Source organism: Barbus barbus (genome assembly GCF_936440315.1).
Source record: "Barbus barbus genome assembly, chromosome: 14".
Taxonomy (NCBI): Eukaryota; Metazoa; Chordata; class Actinopteri; order Cypriniformes; family Cyprinidae; genus Barbus; species Barbus barbus.
Genome location: NC_136742.1, coordinates 22,741,827 through 22,756,863, shown reverse-complemented (window position 1 = coordinate 22,756,863; position 15,037 = coordinate 22,741,827).

The following is a 15,037-nucleotide window of genomic DNA, read 5'->3' as shown; positions in this document are numbered from 1 at the left end:
TTTCCCCCTTAATTAAACCAGAGAGAGGAGAGTGAAAGAGAAAGAGAGCGAGAGCGAGAGAGAGAGAGAGAGAGAGAGAGAGAGAGAGAGAGCACAGAGGAAACTGGGCAGGGGGTGCTGACAGAGATAAAGAGACAGAAAAAGTTGGGGCGGGAGCGGGTGGGTGTAGATGGGAATGAGAGAGGGGGATGGAGGGAGTGAACACAGTCCAGAGAGGAGAAGAAAGTGAGAGAGTGAGGAGGAGAGCCATTGAAGGGAGGGGGAGCACGATTCTGCAATGGATTCGACCAGTGACTCAGCAGTCTCCTAAAAACATGTTTATGCTCTGCTGCTACAAAGGAATCCTTATAACAGGCTCATGAGAATCTCAGCATAGATATAGCAACTGCAGTTATATGACTTATTTAAGATTATCCAACTTTTAAAAAATAAAATCTCTTATTTGTATCTGATTACTATAAATCAATTATCTATTATATTATCCATTGTAAACACAAGCAATAAGAGCAAGACATTTTCTTAGAGTGAGTGAAACGTATTTTGATTAAGGGTCAGCATTACAGTGCATAAGCTGATCACAACTTATTTAACTAAATAAATAAATGGACATGAAATATTAATTAGATTTTTTAATTAACTGAGAAGAGACTGCAAAATGATGCAAGAAGTGAATCACTAGCACTATTTATGAACTAGATGTGATTCTATAGTGGTCATTACACTAACATATTGGACTGCAGGATGCTGCTATCGACCAACCAGAATCAATTATTCTAGAGAGCAGTATGATTTGTAAAATGGATGAAAATCCATGAAGTAGTAAGAGGTTTGACTTGTTCACCGTATCAGTTTTATATTGCCTTGTATTTTCACATTTCCTAAGTCTCATTTCAACTATTATGTAATTACTAACTAATGATCCTTTAAAGGTGCACCCAAAAACACAAATTTGCTGAAAATGTACTCACCCTCAGGCCATCCAAGATATAGATGAGTTTGTTTCTTCATTAGAACAGATTCAGAGATCTGGAGAAAGCAATATTATGGATAGCGGTTTGAAATTTTACAACATCTTAATGATGGATTTGTTTCTTATAAACATTCAGCTTTTCGCTTCACAAGACATTAATTGATGGACTGGAGTTGTGTGAACTACTTGTAATTATTATTCATCAGCTGTTTGAACTCTCATTCTGACGGCACCCATTCACTATAGGATCCATTGTTGAGCAAATGATGTAATGCTAAATTTCTCCAAATCTGTTCCAATCAAGAAACAAACTCATCTGCATCTCGGATGGCCTGAAGGTGAGTACATTTAAATTTTTGTGTGAACTATTATTTTATATAATGTAGTAATATTAGTTGCTACTGAGAAAATCTAGCTTTTTATATTGCTCAGTTTGAAAACCCCTGCACTTAATAAGCACCGAGTTGTTTTAGATCTTCTGTTTTACCATTACTCATCACTACTTTTATTTGTTTCAAATGCATTTTCTATTCTGGTGACCTTAATCCTGCTGTTTTCATTTAGCATTTACACAAAAGTTTGCTTTGGCTGCCTTCTCACTCCAACAGACGATGTTGTTCTAGTTGCTCATAACATTCTGTCTCATGTGTCCTAGACGTGCATGACCTATTTTTCACAGAGGTTCATTCAGATTTCTCTCTTAAGTTGCTACACTGAGTCTGTTGAGTGAAAATGCCAGACTGCAAGCTTGATAATTTTGGAAAGTGATATTCAGTCTGATAATTGATGAGCGGCAAGATTTTAGACGGGTGGCAATGTTGATAAGTGTGTGACCGAGGCTCTCAAATGCCCTATAGCGCAGATATATGGCAGAGGAAATGTCAATCCTTATTGATCTGAGTTTCAACTGAGTCTCTTTATATGGGACTGTAGTTTCAATCTAAAAAAATATTACGGGTAATTAAAAAAACAAATAAAAAATGCAAGTTTATTATCAATAATATGTATTAATATGTTTAGATAATCACTAAAATGCACAAGATCAGCATCACCAGTATCAAAGTATCTAAATTTATGCCTGCTGTCATTCTCTTTCTGAGTGTTATGGGGGCAGGAAAGGGTTACATTGATCCCTTGGGCAGTAGGCTGTAGCACTCAGGTCGAAGGTTAATTACTACCTAATTTGATTTGATCCAAAGTCATGTAACATCAACATGCATTTATGTATATGTACGCAAGTGTAACCACAGTGGAGTTTTAAGTAGACCCAGTCCAAAGTTGACCCAGAACAAATGTTTAATTCTCACCTGGGTGATAGTGCAGAGAATAGTTTTGAATATGCCTGTGTGCATTAGGATGGAATGTGATATTCCTTCTAGATAATTAACAAGACGTCTTATACTTTTGAATGTGTACCGTACTTTCGCTCTCTACATGCATGTGCATGTATAGTAGTGATGTCTATTTGGTCAACTAGGCTGTGATGTTTGTGTGCACAGCAAACAATTGATTTTTGTTTGGTTTTCAGCAAACATCTTTAAAATGAGAAATTTGCAGTATCTTAACTTTGTTTTGTTATTATTTTGAAATTGGCTAATATTGTTTATAATTTTGAACATATATTGACCTTATGTTTTAAGCATAAACATTCCTTATTATTTGTTTAAAATTAAATATATTCTTTGAAAACATCTTAATAAATTGTCCCTCTGTCAATTCACTTGGAAATCAAACAGAATTGATTACAACACCCAGGAAGTTGAATTTTGAATTAATATGAGTGGAAGACGAGTGACACCTTGGTCTACAAAATCAATTGGATGGATTGATTGATTTGAATTGGAATTCAGCTTCTTGTTTAGAGTTCAAAATTGGTTCTGAAATAAAAGTTATATACATTTCTTCAAATTTCAATTATTTGTCATTCAAATTGCAATTCTGCTTCTTGTTTCAAGTTCAGATTTTATTCTTGAAATAAAATTTAGTTTGGTGGAAAAAAAAATCTTTTGAATGAATTTTGTTCCAAAGGTGTTTAGATTTTTACTGGAAAACGGCAAAAATACTAATTAAGACAATGATTTTTGCAGTGATGCACTTGCTCATTTGCATCATGGGAAGAACTGTGGAACAGCTGAGTAGTTCTTACTGCATGACTACATCTGATGTGTCCAGTGAGCAGACGTAATGACTGCACTTTCAAAATAAGGACATCAGGCCTTGTATAAAAATAATAATAAAAAAAAACAGTGTTAGAACATGCAGATTTGCATCTTGCTATACAGCATGAAAGTTTTCAGCTGATTGCATTATAACGTCTGTGTGTTATTGTTTGGAATCAAATCAAATCACTTTTATTGTCACATCACCACAGCACATGTGCCTTCGTGAGTGAAATTCTTGAAGTGGGGAAGACTGCAGCGTATCACGAAGAAATCAGTCTTTCAGGGCTCGTACACATGGTGCAATAACTGCTGTGTCTCTCGCTCATTCTCTTCTTCTCCCCCTCTGATGTGAGTAGTGCAGCGTTCTGGTTGGTGAGTCGAACCTGCCTGCTTGTGATCATTATCATTCTAGGGTTAGTTGGAGACATCAATAGAACACAAGTGATGGTGAATGAGTGTGTGTGATGGATTTAAGCGAAGACTTCTGTAACAATGTTTAAGCTTCATATATCTAACACCAGATTAGTCCTCGATGCCTTCACCTGCATGTTGCCATGGAAACATGGGGGTTCTCTCTCCATACGTCACCTGCAGCTTCGTGTTTTTCACAGGGATGCTCACGTTCGTGTAGAAAACGTATGAAGAGGTGAAAACGGATGTCCTCAAGCCACATTGTGTCATAATGCACGATACGCTGATTCACCCATGACATTTCTCTTTATGCTTCGATATGCTTTTGTAGGAAGGTGTTTCCCAACCAAGGGTACTTAAACAGGTTCCTGGTGGTAATTTTTTTCTTAGTTAAACCTGTAAAATAGAAAGTTAAGAAAAAATATTAGGGCTGTTAAAAGGTTAAAATAATTAATTGAAATTAACGTCATCATTATTTTTGCAGTGAATGTCTTTAAAAAAATCTATCACGATTTCTTTGATCAATTTTGTGATTTTGATTTTAATCACGATTTTGACACACACAGACATGCTTTACAGTCATAAATCCATTCAGTGTGTATTTGAAACATATTTCCAAAAGAAAACCAATTAATAAGTCTTTCATAAGGCAAAATAATCACTAAGTAAAGGTGTAACAAAATGTCTCTAGAACAGACATTTTTATTTAAAAATTGTATTTTTAAATTTAAAAAAATGAAAATCCCATGTCCAGGGATTTTTTTGCCATGCATTGGTCACAGAGCACATTGTGGCACTGTCTCAGCTGCCGCACCGAGTCTATTTTTGCTGTGCTGCACCGGCTGAATTAAAGTGACAGCGCTTTGTTCACGGTAAAAATGAACATGGATTGACATGGAAATGTAGTAATTTCACAATAAATAGATATAATTAAAGTCTACTGTGTTTCACAGGTTTTTTGGCTAGGTTTAAAACAAAAAGTACACTTTTAGATAAGGCAATATGCACTTGTGTCTTGTGGAGGTAGAAAAACAAGTTCTTTAAGACCCGTGGGACTGTTTGTAATAAAGATTTAAATGTAAAAGACACGAGAGCCGACTGTTTCTGTCAGTGGTAGTTTTAATTTAAAATATTTGTGAAAAGTAGGCTATATGCTGTGTTTCCACTTGCTTGAGCAACTTATACAAATCTAGAAGCCAAATGCATTTAACAGCCTAATTGAGTTTAAAGTGAATATGTCGATGAAAGATTGTGTAACTGTACTGTGATAAAAGAGGATCACAATGCTAAAAAGGCACTTTCAGTATAGGCTAACAACGTTTGGATTTGAAATAAAGCTATGAGAATACTGCAAATTAAACAAAAATAAAGATGAACGAAGGTCTTCTGTGTGGAATGACATGAGGGTGAGTAATTAATGACAGAATTTTCCTTTTTGGGTGAACTATCCCGTTAACATTTCAAATGGATTAAAAAATTATTTTTTAAAAATGAGGGGAAAATAAAACAGATTCCATATAGGGCCTTAGAAGAGGTTTTGTTCCCAGTTGATTATGGTTTGGTAGTGATTGTATTTGTGCCATATAAATTTCACTCTATTTTTGTAAGAATATTTCAACCTGTTTGTTAAAACAGTGAAATAAAAGTGAAATATTGATTATGGCTCAAACAAGCTCCCACTTTACAGTTTTACCACCAAATGTCAGTCTCAAGAACCTAAAGTGTGTATCACAGTACACACAGTACACAGATTCCTGGTTTATTTAAAATCTTATATAACTAAAAAAATTATTTTCAGTTTCTTTGAGTCAGCTGTAAGCTCCGAGTTCACTCTGAGAGTCAATTCAGAGTAACAGTTCTGAATGATTCAGCGAGTAAATCTGAGTCAAACCATTAACGAGTGATTTCAAGATCGTTCTGGTTCAGTAAAAAGAGCTGGTTCATAAGAGTCACCATGGCTTGCACTGTTTATTGAATAACATTCAACACATTAAAATTTCCTATCATGCGACATTGAACAGATGCAATGGTGCCTCGATTAACATTTATTGGCAAGAATATTTGTTTCACATATTTGTGTACTTGAGCATTATGGAACTGTGGGGCTACCTAAAACAAAAACGGTGAGGAAACTCTATAGAGCATAAACCTGGACCCAGACAGTCATGTCTGACGCCTGCAATACATACAGTATTTCTTGCAGAGCTGATGCAGCATTTTTATGTTACCAGGGTGTTACTGGCAGATCTCACCCTTAAGGGATGCTTAGAGGAAAACTAGTACCTCGGTGCCTTCTGCAGCTTAATGAACCGCAGCTTCCAACTATGCAAGACTGTGTGCGTGTGTGTTTATGTGGCTCCGTTTGTGCCCAGAGGTGGAACAGGAGATGCCTCCACTGCAGTGAAAATGAAGCTGCCCAGTGCTGAAACCGTGACCCACTCCAGCTCGGCCTGATCGATGGAGTGCAGAGCAGATCTCTGCCAGCTTCACCCTACTGGCTCCGCAGTGCTCAGCTCCACGCTCTCAGCCTCTGAACCCTGTCACTGATATATGGGCACGCACTTCAACACAGCATGCCGCTCAACCCCAGTGCGTTAGACCTGACTACAACACAGTCATACATTAGTGATATTATACCTGGAGGGTTCATAAAAATGGCTTTTTCACAGACTGCTGGAATGGCAACAAGACAATATAATTTCTTTCCTCTCAGCATCTGGTTGAGAGATTAAAGATTAATGTCTGCCATCCTCAACAGCGCTCTTGCAAATGCCTGATTCAAATGTTAAATGACCACCGTGGTGTTACTGAATCTTCACTGGAATTGGTTTCGAGACTATTTCTAGTGAATTTTAAAACCAATGAATGTAACCTGGAAACGTTGTCTTTTGTGTCTGCATCTATGTTGTTTTGTCAAGTTCCCATGGGTGGGTATGAAAATAAACTAAGGGCAGCAAGTAAAAAGTGGCCAGTGGGCAAAAAACCCCACGATGCTACAAAGAATAGATGCCAAATGCAAAGTCTAATTGCATAAAAATGCTCAACAGCAAGGTACTTGAACTTCTGCCATTGGCTTCTATCGACTGAAATTGTACACCAACTCCTTGAGAGAAGAATTTGAGTAAGGCAATCAAACCAAAACAATCCCTTACTCTACAACGACAGCAGCTGTACGTAAGGATGGCTGGAAAATCTCTCTCAGAAGATAACTGTTTTTGGTACTTGAAAGATTATTACTTTTAGAGACACCACTGTGCCTAATATTTAATCTGGGTTGAGTCATAGTTGAAATTCAGTTGATGTCGCAGGAAGATTATACGTGCCAATTATATTAAAATAGAGTTATTTTAAATGGTAATAATATTTCACAATATTACTGTTTTTACTGTATTTTTGATCAAATAAATGCAGCCTGGGTGTCCAGTCAGCTTTAATTATGATTTTCCATATTAGCACTATTTTAAGTTCTGCTTCACAGGTTGTAAACATCTCCATGTTCCTTCAGTTTACAAGAATTACCCTAATAAACTAGTAATCACCTGTTTTATTGCGAATTACAGACTGTACCCTTCACCAGTTATTTGTTAGAAAGTTGCTGTATAAAAGCATCCGGGGACTTATTACGATAAAACAGTCACAGCGTATTCGGCAGACCTAATAAAACTGTAATTCACAGTCCCTGTGATATTGTAACAGCACTAATACCTATGTTTATATCACTATTCTCTGCCTAGTTAAGCATATGCAGATTCTCAGTCCCGGAACAGAATTAGTGGTCTGCAGGAGCATCTTAACTCTGTGTCAGGACAGACCTAGCCGGCTTTGTTCAGTTTAGTGGCCTCTGGCAGTGGGGCAGAGCTGTGACAGGCACGGAATAAAACACAAACACAGCACAGGCCAAGCCTGGCCAGAGCTCTCTGTCTCTCCTTGGTCCCAGGAGGAAGAAGAATGCTGCGTAAGCTCGGTGTGTATGAGTAGAAACACTGCAGTGCTGCAAGGAAATACTTTCAACCCAGAAAACAAGGTGGATGGGGCAGACTTATTTCAGATGGAGCTAAACAAAGTCTTAGCACAGCACTACATGACCAAATTTACAAAAATAACACATACATACATTGTAATAATTAGTTTAGAAGTCACTTATGCTCACCAAGGCTGCATTTATTTGATCAAAACTACACTAAAACAGTAATATTTTGAAATATTATTACAATTTAAAAGAACTTTTCTATATATTTCTGTTTGAATATATTTTAAAATGTTATTAATTCCTGTAATTTCTGAAAAATTTATTTTCAGCAGTCTTCAGTTTCAAATGAACTTTCAGAATAATTCCAATATGCTGATTTGGTGCTTTATTATTTGCTTAGTTATTAATAATGGTTATTATTATCAATGCTGAAAACAGTTTTTGCTGCCTAATATTTTGTTAGTTTTTTCACAGGATTCTTTGATGAAATAAAAAAAGTTCAAAAGCATTTATTTGAAATAGACATCTTTTGTAACATTATAAATGTCTTGATCAATATAATGTGCCCTTGTTATTAAGAAGTATTAATTTCTGTTTTTTAAATTGATAATAGTATAAAATGTTTCTTGAGCTACAAATCAGCATATTAGAATGATTTCTGAAGAATGAAGAAATGGCCGCTGAAAATTATTTTAAATTGAAAAATTGTTATTTTATATATATATATATATATATATATATATATATATATATATATATATTTGCACAGTGTATATTAAAGGGTTACTCCACCCCAAAATGAAAATTTTGTCATTAATCACTTACCCCCATTTAGTTCCAAACCCATAAAAGCTTTGTTCGTCTTCAGAACACAATTTAAGATATTTTGGATGAAAACCGGGAGGTTTGTGACTGTAACATTGACTGCCAAGTAAATAACACTGTCAAGGCCCAGAAAAGTATGAAAGACATCATCAAAACATCAACAAGACATCATCATCTGTCATCAGTGGTTCAATCTGAATTTAACAAAGCAACGAGAATACTTTTTGTACACAAATAAAAATTACGACTTTATTCAACAATACGTCTCCTCCATTTTGGACAGTATCCGCTGGACGCAAATAGCGTACACTGTTCTGTGTCAGCTGCGCCACACGGATACATCTTCTACATTTATTTACGCTTTGAATGAAAACCGCGTATCCAGTATATGGCTGACACAGAACAGCGTATGCAGTTTGCGTTCAACGGATACTTGCTACGGTGCTACGGTGACTACGGAATCGCGGAGGAGACAAATTGTTGAAAAAAGTAGTTATTTTTGTTTTCTTTGTGCAGAAAAATTGTTCTCTTCGCATCATTAAATTCAGATTGAACCACTGATGGCAGATGGACTATTCTGATGATGCTTTTCATACGTTTCTGAGCCTTGACAGTGTAGTAAAGTATTTACTTGGAAGTCAATGGAATAGTCACAAACCTCCTGGTTTTCATCCAAAATATCTTAAATTGCGTTCTGAAGACGAACGAAGCTTTTACAGGTTTGGAACGACATGGGGGTAAGTAATTAATGACAAAATTTTCATTTTGGGGTGGAGTAACCCTTTAATTGTGGTCATGACAAATCCTATTAAATTCAACAATGTACACGAGTATTATGATGAAAAACAACATCAATGGAGATTCATTGACATTCATGCATAAATGCAGACAATTCTACACATGAAAACACAATTTGCATGTGGGTGCTCATCACTCTTGAAAGATCTTGTTTACACTGAAGCCGAGAGCATTGATTTTATTAAAAATTCACTCCTCCATTTCCATCCCTGACTCACCCCACTGCTGTGTGTCGTTACCCACATCTACAGGGATGTATGTCACGACGGGTTCACACTCACTATCGCTTTCATTCGCCCTGTCCTTCTCGCTCTCTGACGCACTAACTCTCCAAGCCGCCCCCATCTCTTTCTCTCTACCACTCTCATGTTTGTTCTTTTGTTGTCTCTTTCTCAGCCTCTGTAACAAACAGTCAAAAATTTCGATTTAGTCAAACATGCATTTACAAAAATCCATATATATCTCACAGTTGCTAGTTACAGTCTCTGAAAATGGACATAAATGCTCTATAATCTGATTGGATAGCAAATGGATATGTGCAAACCCCGTAGTTTCAGTAGCCTTGATTTATAGCTGTTGGTTTTGACCATTTATTTTGTTATGTAACCATGCTCAACAGACCTTGAAGGCACAGAAATGTAATGATATAATTCGGTGGTAAACGCTGGTATCAGCAGACACGGGTGCATTTAATCAGATCCACGTTGTACAAATACAAAACACCTTATCTCTGTTTTTCAGACGCCACTGTTGACATTTTAAACAGAGCTTACTGACTCTGCGGTTACAGCAAAGGTGTTATTACGTTGGTTTGATGTGGATGTTTATTTCTTTACTACTGAGAGAATCCTTTTCATTCATTAGTGGTGCATTTCTATTGATTTTTAAACTTACAGAATGCATCAGGGAATAAATCAGAGAGACTGTTTATGGAAAAAGACTTACAATGGCAGCTACGATTCATAACACATTCAATCTATCTGTAAATTTTGAATCAAACTTCCATCCTGATGATATTTATGCAAGTTCAAAATTCGACTCTAAACAATCACAATTGTTTTGGCTGCCATTTTGCAGTACTGTACTGTGCTGAGCTGTAACACAAGAGTCCCTTAGGATCTTAGAACAGCCATCCAACACAGACACTGTTCGTATGTAAGCACTGTTGTGCCATCTGATGGCCAAATAGAGAACTGTGCATAAAAAGGACAGCCGAGTGGTGCATTTCCTTGCAGCAGAAAGATTCTAGAATCTGCTCCGAGGCCAGCGATAACTGGTGCACGTCACTTCAATCTGTAAAGCATAGAAAATAAAAACAGCTTTTACTGCAAATCTTTCTACTAGTCAGTTTCAATCACACATTTCTACTATAACTATATCAGACATTGTTAATCAGCAGTTAATGTATCCGATTCTTGTTGAAGCATGTGGATAGAATCGCTGGGTTTTCTGAGATAAACAACATGAGAGGTTTTGTGCGGAGCTGCCTGTGGTGAAAGGCCTGTACTCAGCATGCCCGACAGACGCTGAGACATGGAGGAGACAAACTGCATGCCAGCACGTAGGCAGCATCTCTCATCTCTGCCTCTCCTAAACACATAATCAATCTTACTTAACGGACCTCCCTCTCTGAGATGACAGAGAAACAGCCGTGAGACATGCGGTATTAATCCCTGAGTAACTACAGCATAAAACACACTGTATGTTAGAATGTTTCCTAAACTAAAGTGCTGATGCCCATGGAAAATTTTGAAGCTATGATCCTAAGGCATTTTGGAAGGTTGCCAGGGTGTTGCTATCAGGTTGCCAAGATGTTCTGAGTGGTTGCTATCTGACCTCAAATCTGTATTATAATTTGGGGCAGGATTCAAAAAGCATTTTCATAAATAAAATCTTTGCAACCATTATTTTCTTATTATTTTTTAACTTAAGAATACGTTAAGAATATTTTATAATATATTTTGCATCCCCATAAACCTTTTTTTTTTAACAATGTTCTAATCTTGATTCTTCAAAAGACTAATTTTAGAAGAATTAGAATTACTGAAAAGAATATACTTTAAAAACTGTAAATAACCTCTTTAAGTAAAATCCTTGTAAAGTACTTGTAATGAATATTACTTTTACTAGGGATGTGCACAAGTACTATGAAGTGACACAAAAGTCATTGATAATGTAAACAATGATCAGGTATTATCATGTGTGCATTGACTTTGCAAAATTTTAAAACAGGGACCTAGTTTTTCATTTTAATTATATAATTACAACAATTTTCATCAGCATTCAGCACAAATAACTACTGTATATAAAATGCCAAGTGCTCATCTAAGAAGATCTTAAGAAGATATTTAGGACTTCTTATCAATTTTTCTAAAATTTCACTTAAGAACATCCTTACAAACATTTTACAATTTATCTTAAGAAATTTCTTGACTTCTTCCTCTAGAATTTAGATTCTCGACACTTCTCTTGTGTCTAAATGGCCCAGGTCCATGTTTTCATGGGATTTCCTGTCCATTTTATTATCTGCCAGGTGGAATTTTTTGTGTGATCACTTAACAAAAAGTAAGAGGACATGCCAAAGTTTATTACTTCTGTTCTGTGGGGTCTGTGAGAATCTGTAACCCAAAAATGTGCAATAATAATAACAGCGTTTGCCTTAGCAAGCAATGATATTTCTACATTTTGATCTCAAACAACACAAGGTCTTTACCTTTCAGTCAAACTCCACAGACTTCTTCTGAATGTTTTTATTGAATGGCATCTTGAAGTCATCAAAGTCCACCTCAAAACTGAAGCGCTGCCTCCTCCTTGCTTTCCTATCCTTCAACTCGATGGTGGACAGCTGATTTTGCCAATAAATTTGCCTATCTGCTTATATAGATAGATACATAGGTTCTGCATAAAATGCATCTGAATATGTGCAGTTTTGGCCTATATAAAAGGTATTCCATGTATTTCAAAGGTTTTTGAGAATTGGTCTTCAAAATTGAAATATGTGAGAATAATGATGCATTTTTGCAACGATTGTAATGTGTTATGTGTGTACAGCCCTTAATTTAGATTAATGATCAGTAGAATAAGAAATTTATGTGCACACTGTTTTTGCATGAAAACACCTTTTATTATTAGTTCATGAGGCCCACTGTGATCACACACACCTAGCTCACATTTCTCTGTGTGTATACCTATGAATGGTGTCCAGCTTACCGTTCTTGGCACAAAACTGATGTCCAATTTGTTGAGCTTGCCGGTAGTGATCTGAGTGCTGTGCACGATAACACTGTCTTTCTTCATTGCTTTCTTGACTGCTGAGTTCGAGGAGGCTGTAGGAGTGGGAACGATGCCCTGCTGAGAAGATAAAGCACCAACACCGTAATCAAGACACAGTGGACGTGATGACACATTGACAATGGTGTGACTTTCAACAAAGGTTCAGCAGGGTTTCCCTGAGCACACTAACGAGTCACAAAGCCGCCAAGGCCTTGTTGGGGGGTAATGTGACACGTCTGGACTCATTTACTTACTTTTTGCTTGGGTTTTCATTTTCCGTGTCATCTCATTTTTCAGAATCAAAAATCGCGATATATAAACTCGCAATTGCGAGAAAAAAAGTCAGAATTACGAGTTTTTATCTCGCAATTGTGACTTTATAAATCGTAATTCTGACTTTATAACTCGCAATTGCGAGTTTAAATCTCACAATTCTGTGAAAAAAAAGTCAGAATTGTGAGATAAAAAGTCACAATAATCTTTTTTTTTTTTTTTTTTAATTCAGTGGCGGAAACAGGCTTCCATACAAGTTTAATGATTCTGTTTGGCTTAAAATAAATTGATTTACCTCTTTGAGCTAGAAACCTGCAGCAATCTGTGTAGCCATCAGAGGCAGCGAAGTGCAGCGGTGTATCCCCCTCTGATGTTACTACTCCAAAGTCTGCTGCATATGCAGACAACATCGTAATGATCTGGAAAAAAAGCAGTAATGATAATCACTTGGAGAAATACGTAGACTTATAGCCAAATGCTAGGAAGGTTTCATTCAATAACTAATTTTATCACTCTTTATATAACTGTCAAACAACAACAGAAGTGATGCTCACTTCAAAGAAGCCTCTTTCAGCCGCAAAGTGAGCTGCATGGAATTGCTTCTTATCTAGGGCATTGATGTTTCCTCTTTTCTTGAGAATGGCTCTCACAAGATCTATTGCTCCTGCTCTGGTGGCCTCCATCAGAGCTGTCCGACCAGTTTTCTGGGATATCATACAGACAAAATCAATATACAAACACCCTACCCATCAGCAGTCTTGAGTTTACTTAGTTGATGTAATTCCATGATTTGTGAGCTCAAAGTGCTTTGAAGGATATCATTTGAAGATCAGTTTAAGCTGCAAAATCAAATGTAGGTAAAATGTAAAAGCTTCTTTTACTTATTTAAAATGGTTTTAAATATACTTTAAAGTAAAATGTGTGGCTATGTGTGTGTGTACAAATAAATACACAGACACTTCAAATATACAAGATTTGAAGTATTCTACACATTCAATTTTGGAGTTCATTTATCAATTATACAACATTTGCAAACCTGATTTGTAGCATTGGGGTCTGCTCCTCTCTCTAGGATACTGAGACACATTCCTTCACAGTCCTGAGCTTGTTCACAGGCCAGCAGCAACACTGGCATCCCAGTTACTGAAACATTGTTGAAATCCGCATTGCCATTAAGGGCCACCTGGAGGCAGCGCATGAGCCTTTTGGTAGGGTGGATGCAGTAGAAGAGCAAGCCTGGGAGAGAAGCCAGAGTATGGATTACTCAGATCAGTTTACACACTAGTTTTTCTGGACATGCCATGATCTGTAATTAGATCTGCATACAGTAAATCTACCAAAATGGCAGGATGCTGCCAGCCATTGATGATGCCTTTTGACTCTGTGGTTGCTGTTGAATTGTCTAATAAAGAATAATTGTTGGTGAGGTGTCAAATACTGGAAGCCTTATTAATATCTAACCCTATAGAGAAAGAGAAATATTGTATATTGATAAATAAAATTGAGTATTCACAGATAAAGTCTATACAGTACATTGATATCAAACCCGGCACTGACAGAAGCTTATAATAGTTGCATGCATATTTATATGGACAGCAATGGATAAAAAGTGGCAGTTAAACTATATTATAAATTAAAATATTTAAAAAAAATGACCTTTCCCCTCTTTGTCTACAAGTTTCATGTCTGCGTTGTTCTTGGCCAGTAGAGACACGATACGGTCATATCCGAGCTCTGCGGCCAGCATCAGGGGTGTCCGCCCCCTCCTGTCCTGCACGTCTGGATGGGCACCTTGAGCTATGAGGAACTCCAGCATGTCAGGTTTGTTGCCCACCGATGCCAGATGCAAGACACTGCTCCCCTTGCATGGCTCAGTGAGATTTATGAGGTCACGAACACCCATGCTGATTAATTTCTCTATGTACAGCTTATCTCCATCCTGGACAGACTGCAGTAGCCGATAGATCTGCAAAACTTCAAGCCTTCCCTTGGCCAGGGTGCATGAAATCATGAACCTAAAAATCGAAAAAAAAAAGTTATGGTAGCATTTGTCGGGTTTTTTCCCCTCGTTTTCTTTCCCGTTTTAAATGCATTTCACTTGAAATTGTATTCAAGGTGCAATAGTTGGGCACAACATGGCTGAAAGAGATTTCTTTAGAAAAGAAAATTTCAAAGAAAAAAAGAACAGTATATGAAACAGTAAATTATAAAAAATGTACTTCCATTGTATGAGTATATAATCATGTAATCCATAAAAAGTAACTGTTATCTGATTATGAGCATTTTATTAAATGTGACTTACCCAAGCGTCTGATGCCCTTTAACTTTAATATTTACATTATTTTTCAAAACAAA